Source organism: Chelonia mydas, chromosome 7, assembly GCF_015237465.2.
Source record: "Chelonia mydas isolate rCheMyd1 chromosome 7, rCheMyd1.pri.v2, whole genome shotgun sequence".
Classification (NCBI taxonomy): domain Eukaryota; kingdom Metazoa; phylum Chordata; order Testudines; family Cheloniidae; genus Chelonia; species Chelonia mydas.
In genome coordinates this window covers 44,074,980-44,098,242 of record NC_057853.1, presented here as the reverse complement: position 1 = coordinate 44,098,242, position 23,263 = coordinate 44,074,980, and the positions used below count along the sequence as shown (strand labels likewise).

Here is a 23,263-nt window from a genome sequence, read left to right as displayed (position 1 = left end):
CTCTCAGGTAGTTGAAAGCAGCTATCAAATCCCCCCTCATTCTTCTCTTCTGCAGACTAAACAATCCCAGTTCCCTCAGCCTCTCCTCATAAGTCATGTGTTCCAGACCCCTAATCATTTTTGTTGCCCTTCGCTGGACTCTCTCCAATTTTTTCACATCCTTCTTGTAGTGTGGGGCCCAAAACTGGACACAGTACTCCAGATGAGGCCTCACCAATGTCCAATAGAGGGGAACGATCACTTCCCTCGATCTGCTGGCTATGCCCCTACTTATACATCCCAAAATGCCATTGGCCTTCTTGGCAACAAGGGCACACTGTCGACTCATATCCAGCTTCTCGTCCACTGTCACCCCTACGTCCTTTTCCGCAGAACTGCTGCCTAGCCTTTCGGTCCCTAGTCTGTAGCGGTGCATTGGATTCTTCCGTCCTAAGTGCAGGACTCTGCACTTATCCTTGTTGAACCTCATCAGATTTCTTTTGGCCCAATCCTCCAATTTGTCTAGGTCCCTCTGTATCCTATCCCTACCTGCCACCGTATCTACCACTCCTCCTAGTATCATCCTAGTAGTTTAGTATCATCCGCAAATTTGCTGAGAGTGCAATCCACACCATCCTCCAGATCATTTATGAAGATATTGAACAAAACCGGCCCCAGGACCGACCCTTGGGGCACTCCACCTGATACCGGCTGCCAACTAGTCATGGAGCCATTGATTACTACCCGTTGAGCCCGACAATCTAGCCAACTTTCTACCCACCTTATAGTGCATTCATCCAGCCCATACTTCTTTAACTTGCTGACAAGAATACTGTGGGAGACCGTGTCAAAAGCTTTGCTAAAGTCAAGAACCAATACATCCATTGCTTTCCCTTCATCCACAGAACCAGTAATCTCATCATAGAAGGCAATTAGATTAGTCAGGCATGACCTTCCCTTGGTGAATCCATGCTGACTGTTCCTGATCACTTTCCTCTCATGTAAGTGCTTCAGGATTGATTCCTTGAGGACCTGCTCCACGATTTTTCCGGGGACTGAGGTGAGGCTGACTGGCCTGTAGTTCCCAGGATCCTCCTTCTTCCCTTTTTTAAAGATTGGCACTACATTAGCCTTTTTCCAGTCATCCGGGACTTCCCCCGATCGCCACGAGTTTTCAAAGATAATGGCCAATGGCTCTGCAATCACAGCCGCCAACTCCTTTAGCACTCTCGGATGCAAAGCATCCGGCCCCATGGACTTGTGCACGTCCAGCTTTTCTAAATATTCCCTAACCACTTCTTTCTCCACAGAGGGCTGGCCACCTACTCCCCATGCTGTGTTGGCCAGCGCAGCAGTCTGGGAGCTGACCTTGTTCATGAAGATAGAGGCAAAAAAAGCATTGAGTACATTAGCTTTTTCCACATCCTCTGTCACGAGGTTGCCTCCCTCATTCAGTAAGGGGCCCACACTTTCCTTGGCTTTCTTCTTGTTGCCAACATACCTGAAGAAACCCTTCCTGTTACTCTTATATATCACCAGCATCAATCCAGTATGTATGTTTCATTAAAAATGATGCAGCCATTTGTCCAATGTAACTGCTTGGTTTTGCTCTGAGCTAGAACATAGGGTTATAAGGTTAAGAACATTTTACATCCTCACAGTACAGCTAGCAGTGCATCCCCACTCAGTACTTTGAAAATCTATCCTTAGAATGCAAAAAAAAAAAATAATTTTTTTTTTACCCCAACAAATATTGCTGAGTCCATGACATTGGCCAATCAGAGCTACCACTAGGAGTTTTCTAACTATTCAAATAGACAGGCAAGCTCACCTATGGTTAGGGGACACTTCCTTTCAATAAAGCCAACGGCAATCTTATGGATGTTTTTGTCCATGTCATATCAGCTCTTTAATTAAGGGCAAACGTTAAGTAAGTAAATGAAAAATGCACTTGTTTTTCCTCCTGGCCCAAAATCAAAAGGCAGGAAATTCCCAGGGAAGAACAACCTTAGCTTGCTCCCCTTTACCTATATACAGCACTAGACTGGGTAAACATGTGAGGAGGGTCTGCATACTATCTTTATTCTGTACTTAGACTCAACAAAGTGAATTGAGGACAGGGTAGCAGTGAGTGAACAACAGACTCTGAGCTTTAACCTTAAATATCCTGGCTTGAATGCAGCCATGCAGAATTGCATCTTAAGGGGCCTTTGCCAAATGGTGGCAGATTTCAAAGTGCAGTGGGCCTGAACCATGGAGTTCAGATTCAGATTTTCCAAAGTGTTCGGATTCAGGGCTCCTCGTCCAGGGGGACTGGACAGGGAACCAGTATTCACTGATACACAGGAATCTATGCAGAGATGGGAAAGGAAAGTACGAAACAAACTACACTCCAGCTTCATGGGGGTTTGGTCCAGCCTTAGTAATTTTAAAGTTTGCCTGAGAGTGGCCTGGACTCTTCAACTGCATTTTAATGTAAAGCAGTACATGTACTGTAACAAATTCCAGCTTCCCAGAACTTCAGGGTCGTCACTGTTACACTGTGACCATTCGGAACTTCGGAAGGACAGAACTCTTGTCCACAGGGCCCTGTCATTTGAGTTAAGAGAGAATCTCCTTTAGCTGTTAGCAGTACAGGGACTACATACAAGCAACTGAACAATTCTGATTCTATGCAGCAGAGAGCTGTGGTACACACACGTGCACTGCAGTACATTACAACACATTCTTCTAACAAAAGCTCTATTGAAAGAATGCTACGTGAAACAAACTGATCAAAGCAAGGAAAGGAACAATGACATGCACAGTTGCTTAGTGGAAAGGAGTGTGCGGGATGGGTGGTGTGGGTTAGAGCAGTGGTTCTCAATCTTTCCAAATTACTGTATCCCTTTCAGGAGTCTGATTTATCTGGTGTATTCCCCAAGTTTCATCTCCCTTAAAAACTACTTGCTTACATAATCAGGCATAAAAATACAAGTGTCACAGCAAGCTATTACTGAAAAATTGCTGACTTTCCATTTTTACCATATAATTATAAAATAAATCAATTGGAATATAAATATTGTACTTACATTTCAGTGTACAGTATATAGAGCAGTATAAACAAGTCATTGTCTGTATGAAATTTTAGTTTGTATTGACTTCACTAGTGCTTTTTATGTAGTCTGTTGTAAAACTAGACAAATATATAGATGAGTTGATGTACCCGCTGGAAGACCTCTGCATACCCCAGAGGTATGCGTACCCCTGTTTGAGAACCACTGGATGTTTGGAAATACAAAGCAGTGGTTCTCAACCTTTTTGGCTTAGAACCCATTTGTCAATGTTTATGGCCTGTCACGACTCAGTAAATAGTCTGGGGGTGGAGGCCCTGGGGTGGTTTCAGTCAGGTCCTGTCGCCCGAGTGGGTTGGGCCCTGCCCGGCACTCACCCCACAGTGGCAGCTCTTGTGCCATGGGGCCGGCTGGGCTTGGCTCTCCACTCCAAGCATTGCAACCTCCAGGGTTGCAGCACTGCTTAGGATTGGCCCCACTCTCAGACTGGATCAGATTTGTCTGAGTGGAGTTTTGACCTGGCTCACGGGGTTGCAGTGCGATTCACTCAAATTTGGCCTACACGGACTCCTGTCATCATGACAGCTGGGCTAAACCTCAGTGGCGCTGGGACCCCATAGGTTGCAGTGCCTGGAGTTGGGAGGCAAGCCCAGCCAGCCCTGTGGGACAGGAGTCACAGGAGCTGCCACGCCACCCTTTGAAACATTTGAAACCCAAACAATTTTGGGTCCCGACCTACAGGTTGAGAAACCCGACATTAGAGATTGCCAGGACTACTGACTTTATTGTGGGGGAAGGTGAATTGAAAACTGACTCACATAACTTGAGCCAGGGAGAGTAACACAGAAATGATCTATTATTCCTAGAAACTAGGGGCAGCCGCCATCCTTCTGCCAAGGTACACTCCAGTCCAGAGCCTATTAACTGCAGATTCCTTCCCCTGCTCCACCTTCCATTGTCAGGGCAACACTCCCCGGTGTTGACGTCAAAACTGCCTTTTGTTCGCTTGAACAGTCTTTCCCTTCTGCTGGCTTGTCGGGCTGAGGCACAGAGACAGCTGTGTAGCAAACTCTAATTTGGATTGTATTTCCAAACACACCCCAGTGCTTGGGAGAAAAGTCTCCTTCCCATCCCAAGAATTTCAAGATTTCCAAATGAAAATTCGAAGTGTCTCTCCACCTGAATAAATGATCTTCCACCGCTCCTTGCATCATTAATCATCTCCTTATGACCCCTTCCTGAATTCTTGCCCGGTATCTTATCTAGTGTTCATTTGTCTTGAATTATTTAGATGGCAAGATCAAGGGCAGGAACGGCCTCTCTTTCCTGGCGTGTGACATACAGCATAAACCTATTGCTATGTCAGGGATACTAGGAGAGAAAAAACCCTGCCTGCCTGCCTGCAGAGACAATGTTGCATTTGGGGATGGATCTCCACATGTACCAGTGTAACTCTCAGTGATGCTGGAGAAGTGGGGGAGGGAGGAGATTAGGTGGTACTATGACACCTTTCCAACTCCTTCAACCTGGTGCAGCCAGGGGCCAAACTGGTTTAAGAGACTAAACTCAGCAGGACTGCTGTGCCACACAGGATCACAACTGGGCACATTGTGCTTCACTCTTTCCCCTTTTGCTGTTCCCATACTCACCACCCCTGGAATGTTTCTTATGTTAGGGGAAACAGGGGTATGGGCTGGGCTGGCTATGTCAACTCGGAATAGCCTCAGTTTCTGCTTTAACTAGGGCACTTGGGAGGGGGCCCAGTATCTGGCCCTTTACGTTTAGGTTAGTGCAGGCAGAATAAGGCTGTAGACCAGGGGTAGGCAAGCTATGGCACGTGTGCCAAAGGCGGCACGTGAGCTGATGTCCAGTGGCACTCACACTGCCTGGGTCCTGGCCACTGGTCCGGGGGGGCTCTGCATTTTAATTTAATTTTAAAGGAAGCTTCTTAAACATTTTTAAAGCCTTATTTACTTTATATACAACAATAGTTTAGTTATATATTATAGACTTATAGAAAGAGACTTCTAAAAACGTTAAAATGTATTACTGGCATGCGAAACCTTAAATTAGAGTGAATAAATCAAGACTCGGCACACCTCTTCTGAAAGGTTGCTGACCTTTGCTGTAGACAGACATTACAAGCTGGAATCAAACCATCCATTGCAACTTCTAACTTTTGCCTTTAAATGCCCAAGGCTCAAAAAGGAATCAGAATAAAGTGCAATGACAGAGTCACATATGCATGTAGGGATTGACAGGATAACTAGCTGTTGAGAGCTCTCCCAGTTTGAGACGCCTACAGTCGCTGGCTGTTGGAATTAGAATCTGCCTACATTTTGAATTCCTGGCTTTTACAGCAATGCCCTGGGCACTTGCTATAGGGAATTCCCTCCCTTGCTGATGCTCCACTCTCAGGTGTACCACAATGATTCTTCTACTCTTGAAGTGGGATACAAGGCTCTGGGTTCCATTCTCCAAATATAGGAGTATATAAGACAGAAGTTGGGGGTGTCTTTACCCTTCTTAGGAATCTGAAATTAATATATGGCTTCATAGAGAATGACTCCCAAGGGCAGGGCTACTTTTGTTTGAACACTTCTGTGACAGCCCTGCTTACTTTGTAAAACCATAACTGGATGGAATGCAGGACAATTATCTCCATACTGAGACATGGGGTCATCACCGCTGGCTAGTGGAGTTTTTGAGCTATTAGCAGCTACCAAGTCAGAGGAGAACACACTCCTGCTGGACGGCAAATAGCCCTTTCCTCTATCATCTCTGCTGCCAGAGTGGCAGAACACTATAACCTCACCCTAGGCCAAAGTCTATCCGATTCCCAGTAACATGTAATCTGAAAGTTAGAATAGGACTGCCAGTACTTAAACTCACAGCTTGGTCACCACACTTAAATAGAGAAAGCTGAACTTCCTGGAAAACTAAACCAGGTCACTACTTATTACCTGGGTAGTGTGAGGAAATCTTTACTCAAGAACATACTCTTCTGAGGCTGGGGAAAAAAAAGTACTCAATGAAGACTCTGAATATAATGCTACTGCCTGCTCATGTTCTTCAGCCAAAATACAAGCAAACTCACAAAAGAAGCAGCAGGGCATGTTGTTCATTCTCCAGCTCTTTCCTTAAGATCCTTCCAGTGTTCTCAGATAAGTACTGAATGTACTCCCTCCTGCTCTGTTAAGTTAGACTTTAACACATCAGAAAGGATGTTCCATTTTGCCAACTCTCTTATAATGAATTCTGAGACAGGAAGAACTGAACTACCCTGAGCCCTGGCTTCATGATGCAAAATTTACAAGAACACCTGGGCTGTGTCTATAGTGACAATGGTTGGGAAATCTCCCGCTACAGCCTATGCTATGATAGCAATAATGGGAGTGCTATGCAGACGGGGCTTAGGAGATTTTATCATGTTTCATATATTCCAAGGCAAGGAGGGATGATTGTGCTCATCTAGTCTGATGTTCTGTATCGCACAGGCCGTAGAACTTCCCCACAATAACTCCTAGAGCAGACCTTTTAGAAAACTATCCAGTCTTGTTTTAAAAATTGACAGTGATGAAGAATCCACCACAAACCTTGGTAAATTATTCCAATGGTTAATTGCTCTAATTGCTAAAAACATGTGCCTTATTTCCAGCCTGAATTTGCCAGGCTTCTCAAAGCGGGTCCGGATAACATGATGGCAAAAACACCAGGGGCCTGCCTGTACTAGTGTTCCCACTGGTGGGAGATTCCATAAAACTGCCAGTGTAAACAATGTGTGTAGGCCCCACCCAGGTTCTTCCTGCAATACAAAGCCATCACACAGCCATGCCTACATGCTTTTCTCTGCAATCATAAGGGCTTGAAATATCTTTATATATATATATATATAATAAAAATGAAAGCTGAGATTCTCACCTAATCACATGAGTCCAGGAGCTGCGGCTTTAAGAAAAATACCAAAGAGCGACAGCAACTCCAACAGACACTGCACCACTCACTGCTACAGAGTGATGCTCTGTGTCAATGCTAGGTACTTGCAGATGCTGTGTCAGCAGAGGTAGCAGTGTAGGAGGGCACTCTATTGACCATCCATAGAAGCCATTATTACCTGCTGAGAGATGTGTGTGTGTCTGGCAAGAGCCTGGCTCAGTTTGCTTGCCTGAGCCCCTGATATCACACCAAATGCAGTCCCTCGTGGAACCTGACCTTCTTTCTCCAGTTCCACTCATCATGCTATATCCAGATTATGCAGGATGATGACTCTGTTAATAAACTTCCTGTCCTAAAGTGTGTGCCTTTGTGTGCATTATCATTTTGGGGTGTGTACAGGGCTATTTCCTAGTAAAAAGAATAGGAGAAAATTTTCAGCTAGCTCCTGTTAGTTCCCATAGGCCGACCAACAATCTTTATTGCCTTCCACAACGTGCGATCAATGAACAGGTCTGTTGTGTACTGGCTCCCGGGGGACTGGCTCTCCACTTAAAATCAATGGGGACAAATAGGAGGATTTTAGTGGAGCCTGTTGGAATTTCCATTCTGGTTTAAAGCCCCAGCTGCCTTTATATCTCTGTCTCTGTTGTGCTTGCACTGGGGTATCTGGCTTCAGAGATGTAAGAAAGCAGCGCTCCTGTGAGAGGATGTGAGTCAAGGAACCTGCACTGTTTCAGGGGGAAGTGTGACTCAGTGCGTGTAGTGCTAGTCTTGTTCTCCAAGGCCTTGCGGGAGGTGATAAGATTGTGTAATCCCCAAGACAGCTCACTGAACATCTTAATTCTGCTGATTCTCCCAGGGGAGGGGTGCCTCTACTCAGTACTGTATGTTAGCTGATTTCTTAGAATAAACGACCACAGCTCCTGGTGAGCTCATCAAGTGGGAGTCAGGATGCTGGGCTGCCTGCCATGCTGCCAGACGAACAAGGAGCAGCAGAAGCACTGAATTTATCAAGAGCTCTGCAAGGATTTGGCAGAAGCCTCTTGTTTAGTCTACTTGCTCCTTCTCGGTTGCACAGGGGACACAAGTGCAAAGGCCATAGTGCAAAGCAGTCAGAAGGGGGGTTAAGGGGAGAGAGCAGAGAGACTGCTGAAGGGTGGGAGAGAAAGGGAAAAGAGAGGGAACAAGAGACTATTCAAGGGGGTGAGGCATGAAAGGGATGAGAAGGAAAGACAGGGAGTAAGGGACATCCAGAGTGGTTGGGAGAGATGGGAGAGCAGGGAGAAGAGGGGAACTGGGTCGGGGGGAGAGAGATGGGAAGCACTGAAGGGGTTGGTGGAAGAAGAAAACATTAGAGGGAGCAAGAGAAACTTTGGAGGGAAGCAGGGAGGGGATGAGGAGAGCCCGAAAGAGGAGGAGGGGAATGAGCGAAACTGAGGGTTTTGGAGGGTGGAGGGAAAATAGAAGAAGAAATTGTCTGCTGAGGACAGGCAGAGAAAGAGCAGGAAGGGAGCAGGCAGCTGCCTGAGGGACGACCCCTCTTCATTCTCAGCACAGCCCTAAAGCCAGGGATTTCTAGGTATTGGGTTTCTAGGTATTTACTATTTCATGCCTGTTCACCACAAAGTTGGGCACTGGAGGAATCTCACGTGGTATTATTAGCACGAGGAAGATTCCCCACCTGGTGACAGAGCCAGTTCTCTGGGCTTGTGCTGCATTTGTGCAGCACCTACCACAGCAGGGTCCTGGCCCATGATTGGGGCTCCTGGGTGCTACAGTATTACTAATCTTACTACTACTAACTGGTGCAGGAAGCTTTCAGACATCTTCACAAGCTCAAAACTGGCAGACCATGTTTCCATCATTAAAAACAAAACAACAACCAACCAACCATCTCCCCCCACAAACTATTCTCCTCTGGGCCAAGACCAGGCCTGGAAAATTCCTGCCCCAAAGGAATCTGTGCAACGTCTGAGCGATTGAAAAGAGAGATTGGTTGTGAAAATTGTCAAGTGCTCACTGCCCCTGAACACAGTAATATTCCTGTGCTGGTGAGAATGCAAGTATGTTTCTGCTGTTTCTCAGCAGCTCCCCCAAACCTGTCACGAGCACTTTTATAAAGGCACCTTTTATTCTCTCTCTTTCCCAGTTTATCTCTTTTAAAACACACAGGAAAACCCATGATACAGTGGGAGGTGGGAAAATCCAGGCCTTGCTGCATGGAAAATTAGCTTTTAATAGGTATATTTTCTAGAGAGGTCTTCCCAGAGAGCATGGCTTTGCTATAGATTTTCAAAGAGGGGTGTGCACAAGTGGTCTTTAGCTCAAGCTGTAGAAGGCTTGTGATTTTTGGAACTGGAGGGCTGAGTTCTAGTCCCACTTGCCCTGGAGTTCTGAGTGCTTGTGATATGCCGCTGAGCAGCTGTAGCAAAGACCGATGCCTGCAGATTTGCTACAATATTTATGCCTTGAGGTGGGAGGAGATGAATCTTCAGTTTCTGTGCTCTTTAGAAACCCACTCTAACTCTACATTGCGAGGTGGTGTTGATACTAAACTGGCTGGCTCCCTGGAGCCCTGGGTTCCAGTCCTGTTTCTGCCACTAGGCTCCTGTATCACCTCAGGCAAATAGCTTCTCTGCTTTGGGCATGTCTTAGGGCTGTGGGGAGCAAATCTCCAAGCCTGAGGAGACAGGCTCAAGGTATTATGCTACAAATAGCAGCAGTGGATAGTTAACTGGAGTGACGGCTCAGGCTAACCACTGGTGCTCAGACCCACCTGTCCCCCTGGGTCTGAGGTCAGGTGGCTAGTCAGTGCTGTAATGGCCACATTGCTATTTTTAGCTCTTGTCTGTCTGCTTGGCTCCCAGCTGCAGAGTAGACATACCCCAACTGCCTTGTTTCCCCTCCCATCATTTCTCTGTCTTGCCTATTTGGAATGTAAGAGCTTTGGGCACAGTATGTGTCTATGGCACACGGAGCCCCAGTCTCTGTAGGGTACTCTAGGTGCTCCTCTAATATCAGTCATAATAAAAACTCTCTGCTTGGTATTTCTAAGATTCATTGCATGGCAGTATGAAAGAGGCTCTTCTGGACTAGCGTTATGGGGCCATGCCTTCTATGAAAGAGAATACTGTAGCAGTGTTTTAGTCTCAGCAGGGAGCAACTGATTCCAGAATTTCTATTAACAAAAAAACAAAAAAAGTTGGTTTTAATCCACATACCCAACCACCCCTGAAAAATGAGAAATGACAACTCATTCATAATTCTATAGGCACTTCAATTGGTTGGAATTCTTTGCTCGGCTTTGTGAACAGTGTCACTGGTTTAGCGGTGTGGTGAGTGTGTGTGTGCATGTTAAGCTCTCGCTAACTGGTAGAAGAGCAAGCAGAGGTCAGAGACTGTTACTCAGCAATAAGGAGCAGCAACATGTTGTTACCATAGGCAACATGTGAGATCACAGACCTGCAGGGAAATCCTAGTTAGTATGCTACTTTGGACAGGCACTGTCATGCTGCCCCCTACCTTTCCCTCCCCTTCCCATGATGATGGCATCTGGATGAAGCTGCCTCTGGAGCGGAGTGTAGGGATGGGTGGGTTTTTCTGAGTTAGCTGTTTTCTGAGTTTGACTCAGCTGCCAGCACTCTTCACCACACAGGATGTCTCAGCTCATCTTGCACTGCTCTGGTTTTCCCTTTGCAGCAACGTTTATAGGAACGCATCAAGTGGAAGTGTGTTTATTTTTCTGGTTAGTGTTTTTTCAAGCTGCTGCCTGGCCTGAGCCGATTCCAGGAATCGAGGCAGCCGAAGAGAGAAACTTGAAAGGCTCCTCAACACCACAGTCAGTGCTGTGTCAGGGTCCCAACGAAGCGCATCAAGAGCAAGAATTCACACAGACCCAGAGGAGGCTGCACGTAACAGGAGGGCTGAGCCATACAGTCAAAGAACAACCAGAGCCTGAGACCAAGCCTGGTCTGACATGGCACCTTCTCTGCTGCTCAGTGGAACCCAAGTACGGCAGCAACAGCAGACGTTTGAGGCTGTCAGCATCGTAATGCAAATGCCACTGGCTGGGCCATACACACATCCCCAGAGCACAGGGAAGGGCAAAGAGTTTTCTATTGCCCGAGCCCGCAGAGCCTGCTCTCTGGTAATGGGCCATACAGAGGGCAGAAGGAGAAACGGGTATCCATGCAACTGGTTCTCTGTGTTCTGGGGAAGGGCTTCCAGAGCACGGAGAATGTTTGTTTGGTGCAGCTTTACACCATCAGGTTTGGGGACTGCTGAAAGTAGAGCCTAAACCTGAATGTCTGCAAGTTCCCATGTTGACATTGTGTGTGTGTGTGGGGGGGGAGAACGAGGTATGAAGCATATAAAATTAAACCAGAGTGGGTTTTCTCCCTCTTGAACACGGACTTTCCCATCAACTAATCCCAGAGTGGATGATATGGCAATACCTCCTAGGCTCTTCTGCAGACCATTTACACCAAGGAAGGCAGCAATGAGAGTATTCACAGATGGTCCCTCATTCCACACCACAGCTAACCAAGCCAGAGCATCCGCCATAGTTTGCCCCAGAGCAATTTCCAGCCCATCAGTCCCCCAGCTGGCCTGAATGCCCCAGCTTAGATGTCTGGAAAGCCACACACTTCAGCAGGGCTCTCTCTGTCTTTCCTGTTCTTGGCTCTCCTTAACCTTCCATCAAAGACTAGCCTTCCCAAGAGAAGACAATTTTTTGTCTTTAGTCTGTCTCGGGGTTTTGTACTGCCCATCCATCACCGCAGTATCTGAGTGCCAGATTCTCCTGTCCATCAGGACTTGTTGCAGACTCTCTACCTTAGGAAAAATGTCCTCATACCCCAACTACTAGACCTGTTCCTGCCAGACTCTATTCCAGGAACTAAGGAATCTATTGCTCTAGCTTTAACTTCCTCACTGATCACTCATTTTAAAGCTTTCTCTGCCACCACTCTGTATTGAAGTTAAAAAGAGCACAGCACACCAGGGACAGAGTGTGAGACTGGACTGCAGACCCCTCACATGGCTGCTCAATTAGAGCACTGGGCTAGCCTGAAGAGAGAGCTCTTCTATCCCTGACTCTGAACTGAGCAGCCTCGCAGGGAGCACCTCCCAAGTGGCATAGTAATAATTTGTATTTCTATAGTTCTTTCCCCCTGAAGACCTTCCAGACATTAATAAATCCTCACTGTCCCCCCTGCAAGGTAGTTCTGTATCATTATGCCCATTTTACAAACGGGGAAACTGAAGCAGCAGGTGGTGCTATGATTTGCCCAAGGTCACACAGCAAGTCTGTGGCACAGTCAGGAAACAAACCCAGGCCACATGACTCCCCAAACCATCCACCTATCTATGGGCCAAATTCAGACCTGATAGAAGTGATTATAACTTCATTTGATTCAATGGAGTTTGCAGTCAGTCACTCACACCAGGTCTGGATATGGCCCTAATAGCCTGGTGTGAAGTAGCATTAATATCTTTTGTGTCCTCAAGTAGCATTAACATTTGAATACCCTCCTCTCCAGTATCCCCAGGGCATAGTCACAATGGAACTGTCTGTTACAGGACGAGTCCACCTCCTGGGGTAGTCACATTCGAATGGCCCCTTGCTCCACCTGTTCTGTGTTGCAAGGCAAGGTCTCTCTTCAAACACAGACTCTGTGGAATAGTTGGCTGATAGATCATGTGGACTGGCTGAACAGTTGACGTTACTTCAATTTGCTAAACAAAGAAAAAAAATTGGCCCTGGTGGAAACTCTACTGAACTTGCTGGAATTACACCAGAGATGAATTGGGTCCATGACGTTACACTATAGTCTGAATATGCTAATTGCTCCCAAATTCCAGGCTTATGGGAGAGAGCCCTGTACATTTTTTGAGGACCCTGAGAACAACTATGTGGTCTCTTTTGATGCAGAGTTTTATACGTGCACTAGTGAGGGAGAAGGATTCAGAGTTGCTCGTTTTTTCTGTGCAAGCAGTTCCTGACAGCAGAGAATGCTCAGATCTCAGTTACTTCCAGGAACAATGAGCTAAACTCAGCTGCTCTTCCCAGCACCAGCTGAGGGGGCGGCAGGCAATGGAACACTGTGTTGTTCTTGGAAGGCAGAGGAAAATAAGGCGTTGGCAGGGCTGTATGAGCACTCCTTCCTTGCCAGCTCTGCAACTCCCTGCTCTAAAGCTGGGCTCGTTCCTTTTATCAAATAACTTCCTGGACATTGTAAGCAGCTCACAAGCAGAAAGAGGCTGAATTCATCAAACCACCAAAGATCAGATCACTGGGTGAGTGATCATTCCCTCCGTTTCCCCACCACCACCGCATGGCCTGTTCAGTTACAGTGTGACCTACTGTATTTTTTAAACTTTTCCCAGAAATAAATACAGAACCCTCCAACATCACCCAGCTTATGGAAGCTATTTTGGGCTATTTTATCAACATGCAATACAAATTCCACAAGCTGACTGGAAACTGGGCTCATTCCCAGCAGAGCTGTCCATGGAGGGAGTTTACAATAACCCTTACCCCGTAGTCTCCAGTGGAAACGTCTATAGAAAGGGACGTCTCCATTTTTAAAGGCAATAATCTGGTTCATAGGTGAAGTATGCTGAGAGTGACACAGAGCAAGTGACTGCCCACGGTGCCACTCAGAGCAGAGACAGATAGCAGTGCCCAGCATACGAATGGGAGAGACACAAAGGGAAAATAAAAATCAGATTGAGTCTACTTTACTCTTCCGGGAGCTAGCTATGAAACTCAGGAGGGGTGGTAATGAGCCAAGACAAAAGGGAGCTCTGTTGGAGAGGCTAGTGTCTGGGCAGCTTGCCAGGATGATGCATTACACAGCCTTTCACCTTAAAGCCCTGGTTCAACCCCAACCTTGGCTAGCAGTGCCTGCAAGTCATTATTGTCTGAAAGTTATTAGCCAAGGTGAACTGAGTGGGTGGGTCTCAACGGGGTTCCTAGTAGACCGGTGTCCTTTTTGGGAGTTTCAGCAGAGAGGCCAATGATTGAATGGTCTGTAGAGCACATCAGTCCTACAGGTGACCACCTGGTGAGGGCCAAGACAACTTTCTACTGAGGAAGGTGTAGAAGCAGCTTCCATTGCTGTTCCCTATGATGCAGAGTAACTGGTCAGTTGGCAAGTTAGAAGACTTCAGGTTCCAGGGCTATTGGTCCATCACAAGTGCTAGCCACATAAAATATTTCCTTAGCTCCAATGGAGCAGGATGTAAATGAGTCTGGTCATGAGACTTCTGCAAAGTTCTCTGCACTGCCAGATCTGTCTCTCAGGTTTCACAGCTTGAGGGGAATTTATTTTTATTACCTTTAGCTGGCTTCAGCATTGCTCTGTTGCAAAAAGGAGGACAGGACCAGAGATAGCAACATCTCCAGCAGAGTGAGCAATGCAAAGTCGTCAGCAAACCACTGGGCTGGTTTGCATGTAAATAAGCATTTTCAACTCACCCAAGTTACGATTTCAGAGTTTTCAGACACCAAACGCCACCCAAAAGGTTTTATTGCCCTGCTGCTCCTTAGAGAGTTCTATTCCCCATTGACCTGAGGCATTATTCAGTATTGCCATCTTAAAACTGGAATCAGGAACCGAAGAAGCTAGAAGAGGCTTTTTGCAGCCACTCGGATCGCCATTGGACCAAATACGCACCTGGTGTAAATGCTGAGGTATATCAGGGGAGGATCTGGCCCATTAGCTTTAATTAGAGATGGGCCCAAGCAACAAAATTTAAATTTGGGCAAGGATCTCAAGCACCCCCATAACCCAGGATCTAGGGTTTTGATTTGGGCTCATGTCTATATTTAGTATACTGTACTGTAACTGAAGCACTAAAAATAGATTAGTTTCCGAGCATTTAATCAAGGACCTATTCCTAGAATCGCGGAGAGCTGAAATTAAGGCAACGGAATTCATGGTAATCAGCCTGATGGAAAGAGAAGGAACCTCACATCAGTTTAAACTGCAAACACCCATTCTGGTCAGCTAAACATATTTCAGTTTGAGCCAGATGTAGCTGCACCAGGGCCCAAAGATCTAGAATTGCATGAAACACTTGTGAGCTATCAGAACAGTAAACTCAGGAGGCTGCAGTTAATGCACAAGGAATTACTGAGCATGGTCTAATTCCAAGAGGACTAACTGTACTTGGCAAACTTTCAATCAGTTTGAAGAACACTGATCCCCCCAGGCTCAGAGGCTGTGGTCACTTTGTCCCATAACTCCTTCCAGGTTTACTGGAACACTCCATGGACGGATTGTACTGTAAACTGGCAGGCACAGCATGTCCTTTGAATGTTATGTCATGGTAGTCAGCCATATTTTTGAGTATTTATAGCTAACACTCAGGCTTTCCCATCTGAGTGGGTCTCCTGAAATCCCAGGCCCTCTAGGTAATGATGCAGTTTCGATGCATGGATCTTCATTTTCTTTCCTAAACCTCTAGGTAACTATGAGCCACCAGCTCATGCCAAGGCCCCCAGGCCTTACTGAATACTGATAAAAGCATAGCGAGAAACCAGTCTGGCTCATCTGTGTGCTAGCATTGTTAACATAGATGTTAATTTGCTAAGAATGTGTTGAGTGTTTAGACTTGATGAAATGCTTGTAGGATGCAGCATGTATTGATCTCACTTGGTATGGTTATGGTTGGACCATGGTATGAAGTTATATGGAGTGTTTGCTTTGTAAACCTCTGTAATCATGTAACTCACCAAACAGGAAAGAAGTGTTAATTAATGTAAAGCGTTGGTCCTGCACACAAGAAGGCCAACTGAAACCCAATAAGCCATAGCGAAACATCAAAGGACACTGGCAGTGAAGATCGCCCTCCCACCCCCCGCACACCCATGAAGAGGAAGCAGGCACCAATACTTGCTGCATCCATGTGAGCTCTGGGGGAAGGGAATAAAAGTCCCTGATCAGTCGGAACTGTATCACTGTGGAATTTGGAGAAGGCAATATTTCTAAGCATAAGCAAGGGATCCCAAAGCTGCTCAGCTTGGGTTAGCCATAAGGAACATATAGAGTTTGCATATTACAGCAGCTTCTATTGCCTTTTGAAACCTAAGACTGTAACTCATTTGTATGGGTATATATGTTTACCTGCTTTAACCTTGTAATTAACTCTCAATTTTTTTTCCTAATTAACAAATCTTTAGTTGGTTTATTAGAGGATTAGCTACAGGTGCTGTCTTTGGGGAGAGATCTAAGGTACAACTGACCTGGGGTAAGTGACTGGGAGTAACCTGAATATTGTTGTGATTTTTGGTATAAGAGACCATCTATCACAAAGGCAAGCTTGCGTAGGTGTCTAGATAGACCCGAGTGTCCAAAGGGACTGTCTGTGACTCCATGTTAATGGCTGTTGTAGTGCTCGAGGAGTTCATACTTGATACTTCGTTGATGAAATCTAAATATAGAACACACAACCAGTTTGGGATTTGTGCTCTGTTCCTTAACTGTCTGTGCTAAGCTTGGCACTCATGGTCATAAGCCACTCTAGTTAGCTCGACAGTAACATTATTGTAATGTTTTTTCTAGCCCAATGGTGACTGTGTTCAGATGAAGTGATGTTTGTGAACATGTACAGAGCAAAATTCTCTCCTGAGACTTGAGATCATGCTATGGCATTAAACATAGCTGTATGGACACTGTGGGTCAGACTGGAGCTCAGGCTCTGAAGCCCAGGGTGGGGGGTGGCATCCCTCATCATAGGCTTCAGAACCCAAGCTCCGCCTGAGCCACAATTTAAAAGCATTGTCTACACAGCTATTTTTAGTGCAAGCCTCAGTCTGTCGATCTAGACGTGGAGGCTCATGGCCACTGGCTCTGTAGACATACCCAGTGGGTACTCAGCACTTCTGAAAACTTAGTTGGGGGTAAAAATTTCCAAAGCACCGAACTGACTCAGGAGCCTATATCCCACTGAAAGGCTCCTAAGTCAGTTGGGCTCTTGGTGAATTTTACTCTAGGAGCCTAACTTTAAGCCTCTCTTTTTGAAAATCATGGCCAACTACCCCACGTGATTCTCTGCAGCCTTCTCTCCCTCAACTTGTTACTCAGCCTCTTTAGAATGAGATGAAAGTTTCTCCTACACTGATACTAGGGTGATGAGAACATATAAAAACCTAGATATACCGATTGGTATCAGCTGGGAGACTGTGCCAGCCACCTCTCTCTTTGCTTTGCACTGGGTTCTCTGTTCTACCCCGTAACACAGGCAGCCCTCTAATTCTCTCCTCCATTGGGAACGTGACCCATTCTTAGCACTGCTCACAATCAAGGTGCCAAGGCTCTTTTCTAAACCTCCCACCTACGCAGGTATGAATCCAGTTGACTCAGATCACCATAAAAGACACTCAGCAAGAACGAGCACCAGGAGAGGTGTCTGTCTCAGCTGCTGCCAAGCTCTTTGGGTGCTTCACTGTTTGCTTTATGCAACAGTCATAAAAAGCCTCAGTCTGTGAATATATGATTAGATATTTTACATCTTTCCCGCCTCTTTAATTTAGGATGAAACACAGCGAGACTTTCATGTAACAGAGCAGGGAGGGAGAGGACTGTGCTTACAGACCACATTTAGCGCAAGATCATTCCGTGTAAACACAGTGCTTGTGCTTCAGAGGGCTCCATGCAAAAAGCAAGAGTTCTGAAACAGCACATGCTTAACCCATTGGTCTGGAGCTATAAGCCCTTGCTTCTCTCCTCACAGGAGCTACACTCAGCATTGTTTCCAGGAGCACCCTGACCAGGTACTTTTCCTCCCAGAAGCTGCACCCAGAACCCATTCAGTTCCTGTTCTTCTCCAAACAGGATGGGTCATTCCAGAATAAATCACTTAATGCAAACACATTTGGAAAAAAAACTATTAAGCAGAAGAGAAATAGAGAGAAAAACTTAAAAGCCTTAGTGATAAATTTAGCTCTGTCTTCCTTAACCGGCTTCAATTTAAATGTAAACCCTTGGAGATTTATACAGTACATGGTGCTGTAGCGTGCAGTCAAAGACTTATTAGCACAAATTTAGGATGGCTGCATTATTCACAAACATCAAAGCCACAAGAGAATGAGTTATGCAAATCATCCCAAACGAATGCTGAGACAACCTTTATCCCACTCTACTACATTGTGTGCATATACCACATTTTACAAATGAGCTAGTTTAGAAATATTTGAGAGAGGTATTTTTGTTAAGACTGTTTTTTAACTCCCTCTGCATGTAAAGCTAAGGGGCTTTAATACCCCATGGGCAACTGTAGAGGGCTTGGAGGTAGAGGAAAAGGATAATTTTAGAAACCTGTAAAAATACCATTGGTGTGTGTATGTTGGTGGTGGTCTTACTGTATTTGTACTTGTACAGCTCCCTGGCATGAACAATAGCTGGAGAACATAGGATTCTCTGGATGGCATGTGCTGGCAGAGAGTGGTCAACTGACCATTATGAATGTCCTGGAAAATTAGGATGAAATGCCCAATCCTTCTTACTTCACTCATCAGCTTTACAGTCTGCTGCCTATCAGGGAGGCTGGATGAGTCTGGTTGATAGGTAATGAGTCACAGAGCACCACTCACTTGAAGGGCACCAGAACAAATCTGGCCTGAGTTTATGGTGATGACCTCTCTGAAAGGAGCTGGTCTCAGTCCTAGAGGGAAGTCCAGTTAAAAAAGCTCCCTTTTTCCACGTGGCCAAACAGGTTTTGAACAAGCTAAATGGGCCTGTTTGTCTTCCACTGAATTGTTCAATGGAAGCCAAATGAACAATTCAAAAAGAACCTTCTGGAATTTCCACTAGGGTATCCATTTTCTTGTGGACAGAAGCAGCATTACAAAAGTGCACCAGTCAAATAATTGTTGGCAAACTCAGTAGGAAGGCAGAGGACCGAATGGACTTGGAAAGTGAATAACACTCTGTCTCCTAAAGCAGTGGTTCTCAACCAGGGGTACACGTACCCGTGGGGGTATGCAGAGGTCTTCCAGGGAATACATCAACTCATCTAGATATTTGCCTAGTTTTACAACAGGTGACATAAAAAGCACTATCGAAGTCAGTATAAACTAAAATTTCATACAGACAATGACTTGTTTATACTGCTCTATATACTATACCCTGAACTGTAAGTACAATATTTATATTCCAATTGATTTATTTTATAATTATATGGTAAAAATGAGAAAGTCAGCAAGTTTTCAGTAGTAGTGTGCTGTGATACTTTTGTATTTTTATGTCTGATTTTGTAAGCAAGTAATTTTTAAGGAAGGTGAAACTTGGGGTATGCAAGACAAATCAGACTCCTGAAAGGGGTATAGTAGTCTGGAAAGATTGAGAACCACTGCCCTCGAGAAGATTCCTGAAGGTTCAGGACACCTCAGCAACGTGTTGCAGACAAGCCTGGACTGTTGTTGCTCATGCTATACTTACTTTGCGGGGATAGACAAAGGGCTGCAGTTGCAAGAGCTGTTCATCCGGCACCTTTCACTTCATCTGCAAGAAGAAAAAGAAAAAGAAAAAAAAAGAGCTCAGAAATCCACATTCTAGCACAGATATATGTGGTATTATTTGCAACCTGTGTGGGATCCTCCTTCTGACCAGAATATGCTTAACTTGCAAATCCAGGGCTATCATTCAAGAGAAAGAATATCAGTTTTTATTTGGACTCCATAGTACACACTGAATACGCTAGGGGTGAATTTGGCACATTGCCTTGAAACCCTAACCCATATTTACTTTTACAGAGATTTTGTTTTTCCCGATACTCTCAGAACTGCTGAGTTTTTACATCTCTGCTGTAATTTGATCCAGCTCGTGCCTGTCATGTGACTGGCTCAATTTTTGTTATTTAAAGAACAAAAGACTAATATTTTCCACTCTCTCTTGTACCTCTTATTAGATAAAAAAAATAGAGTGGAGATCTTATCTTAACTAACCATTGCCACTCTGAAATGGGTAGTGGAGCACAGAGACTATATCACTTTTAGCTCCTCTCTGAAGGATCTATTCCAGGGGTTCCCAAACTTCATTGCATTGCGGCCCCTTTTTCTGACAACAAAAATTACTACACAACCCCAGGAGGGGAGATGGAAGCCTAAGCCTGTCCAAGCCCTGCCACCCCTGGTGTGGGGGGCCAAAGTCCACGCCCAAGAGCTTCATGCCTAGTCAGGGGGCCTGTAACCTGACCCCTGCCACTCCAGCAAATTTAAACCAACCCTGGTGACCCCATTAAAACAGGGTCATGACCCACGTTGGAGTCCCGACCCACAATTTGAGAACTGCTGATTTATTCTAACTCACATGTATTAGGTACTCATAGTGCCTAATATGCTGTTAGAGCGACACACAATTAATAATGAGGAGCAGAGCTATGAAATGAAAAATAGAAATGACCAAAATGAAAATTTTCAAATTTTCAGGGTTTTTTTTTTTTTTGGTTGATTTGTTTTCAGGTTTTTTGCAAGGGAAAAAATGGCATTTTTAACTTTGTCTAATAAGGACCTTACCTTCTTATATCTATCAAAATGAGTATTTTTATATTACTTTGGGGTCAGATTTTTCAAAAGCAGTCAGTGTTGGTCTAACTTTGCTCCCATGGAAATGAAGGGCAGTTTTATCACTGATTTAATTGGGATTAGAGTTAAGCCAATGCTAAGTGCATTCAAAATCCCATTTTTAGCATACATCAGCCAGCAAGACTATTTTTATTGAACACATGATCTGAAGACAGACAAAGCAAAAAGTCTCCCATGCTGACACAGCTATCCTATCAAGATCACAGTATATTCATACATATTGACATAATAAAGCAGCAAGAAAAGTTGGATGCGGGGGGAAGTTATTTCTGCACTTGTAGTGTTTCAGAATGTCGTGCAATTAACCACAACTGAAAAAAAGAAAAAGAAAATTACGCACTTTTCTACACTTTTCTCTCCCTTGCTCTTTATACATGATGGGAATACTATAGGAAGAATTAGGAACACAATTCAACAAACTTAATATAGCCCCTATTACCACCTGGCTCAGTCCATCTCTCTTTGGGTGGACATCAATCTGTGATGGCAACTGCTGAATCTCAAGTGCTGTTAGGTGACTGGTCACTATCCCTAGCTCTGGGTCTCTCAGGCAAACACCAGATACATAGCCCAGTGTCTGAGACCTTTCTTGGAGAGTGGAACCCCACAGCCCAGATGCCAAGATCCTGGAACCAGTGTCTCAGCCCTCCTCAGCCTCCAGTTGTTTAGGCACGTTCCTTCAAGTGCAGAATGGAGAATTGGAAACTTGATTGCATTTGGCTGTGAAGAAATGTGTCCAGTGAGGCCCTAGTCTGGCAGTGAGCTACAAAAGGCTGTACTGTGTTGTCTACACAGCAAAGATCTGAGTGGCAGATGATATCTGCCGTGGGTGAAATTCTGGCCCCTTGGGGGAGGGATAGCTCAGTGGTTTGAGCATTGGCCTGCTAAACCCAGGGTTGTGAGTTCAATCCTTGAAGGGGCCATTTAGGGATCTGGGTCAAAAATTGGGGATTGGTCCTGCTTTGAGCTGGGGGTTGAACTAGATGACCTCCTGAGGTCCCTTCCAACCCTGATATTCTATGATTCTATGAAATAAATGGAAAAACTCCCACTGATTTCAATGGTGGCTAGGATTTCACTCCATGTACATGGGCAGCATAGGAAGGGTTAAAGACAGAGTGGCATCCCTGACTTGTGGGGTTTATCTCAGAACCTTATATTGTTTTAGTTGACTTCTGCTGGGCCTGATCTCCTGCCAGGCACCACCCTGTGCTCCAAACCCAGACCCTTCCTGGTTTCCACTGCCCCGTCCCCTCCTTCCACTGTGCATCTATTTGTCAGTATAATTTTAGTGCAGTGAGAAGCCTGTGTCCTAGCTTTACTTGCCCTGAGACATTAAAAGGAAATCTGGTCATTTTGGGGACATTCCTGTTGCCAGCAGGAGCATCCATCCTCGTCACTGATCTCCTGACACCAATCAGCAGTGCGCCTCTGCGGTAAGACAGCTTCTCCAGTCAATCCTTTGAAGAGCCAGACACAGGGGTAAGAGGCCACTCGGGGTCAAATCCAGTGCAAGTATCTTGTCTGGGCACTGGGACTCTCTGCTGGGGATGGTGGTTGTCAGAAGGTTTCCTCCAATCCATGTGGGAGAAGAGCAGGGTAACCTTAGTGGGTCTAGCACCCTTTACTCAGTTCATTTTGTCAGCTCGCCCTCCCACCCCCTTTGTCTATTCTGTTCGCCTCTTGAGTCCAGTCGGACACCCTACGCTGTGAGCACTCCGGGGGTCCTGATTGAACTGATTTTGCTACCAACAGTCCTTCCACATCCAGCAAGCTATGGGCAGAATCTGCCCCTCCAGGCCAGACTCTGCTCCTAGCCATGGTGGAATCTGGCCGTCTGGTGCAAGCAAAAGGTGAAATGACTAAAGGATAGCATTACGTCACTTGATGCTGAGCCAAGCTAAAGGGATTGGGTCTGGGTGTTGCTGTGTTCCCTCCCCTGCAGGAGCAATAAAAGGGGTATTTATAACCTGTTGTGGCTGGCTCGTCTTTCAGGGAAAGCTGCAAGATCCAGTCTGCTAGTCCTTTGAGTAGAGATCCAGTCTGCACGGGAGGAGAGGAGGAGGAGAAGCACAAAGCTCCTTGTGCCTTCCTGATGATGGCAGAACTCCTTTTCAGCCATAACTTTTTCTCCAGGACGGCAGGGTGCCTGGCTCTCTGCAAGCAATCACACTGTAGTGATCTCCCTCTGAAAGTGGCCTCAGTTGCTAGGGCTGACAGAGGTGACATTCAGCAAATGCGAAGGGTGTTAGAATGATAGAAAGAGAGAAAGAGGGGTTCTCTTAAATCAATGTCCATTCAAACCTGGCTTCTCCTGTCCTGTCTATCAGTGGTTGCCCAGCACCACCTGGGGGACACAGCCTCTCCTGGGTAAAGAGAGGAATTCACTCTTCGGGATTACTCAACACAAGGATTCCCCTTGACTGGTCTTGAGGGGGTAGGACTGCACTTGTGTGTGGGAAAACTCATCTGTTAATTTAAAAAACCTCCTTATTTCTTTCAACATGACCATCTTGGCTAGCTACCCAACTAGCTTCCAGTTTCCTTTTATTGGAGAAAACTGACCGGGTAGCTCCGGGAACATTTATTCTTCCAACAGCTTGGGGGTGAGGGCTGGCACCATGCCATCATGTCACTGGGACAGCTCCTGTGAACATGGTCGTGTGATTGATTGTGTTGCCACCTGCCTGCATTATCCTACTCT

General features: G+C 45.6%; 1 protein-coding gene across 2 annotated transcripts in view; it reads right to left on the bottom strand.

The window, feature by feature from the left end:
• Positions 1-23,263, bottom strand: part of HEMK1 (HemK methyltransferase family member 1) — a 108,000-nt gene that overhangs the window by 17,822 nt on the left and 66,915 nt on the right. Inside the window, exons 10-11 of one of the 2 annotated variants that reach the window (XR_006291993.1) lie at positions 19,415-19,477; positions 1,479-2,568 (exon numbers count right to left, since the gene is read on the bottom strand). The gene's annotated coding sequence lies outside the window, so the exon portion shown is untranslated. Of the gene's footprint in view, positions 1-1,478; positions 2,569-19,414; positions 19,478-23,263 lie in introns of those variants that run through there. The other variant, XR_006291994.1, reaches the window with a different exon arrangement.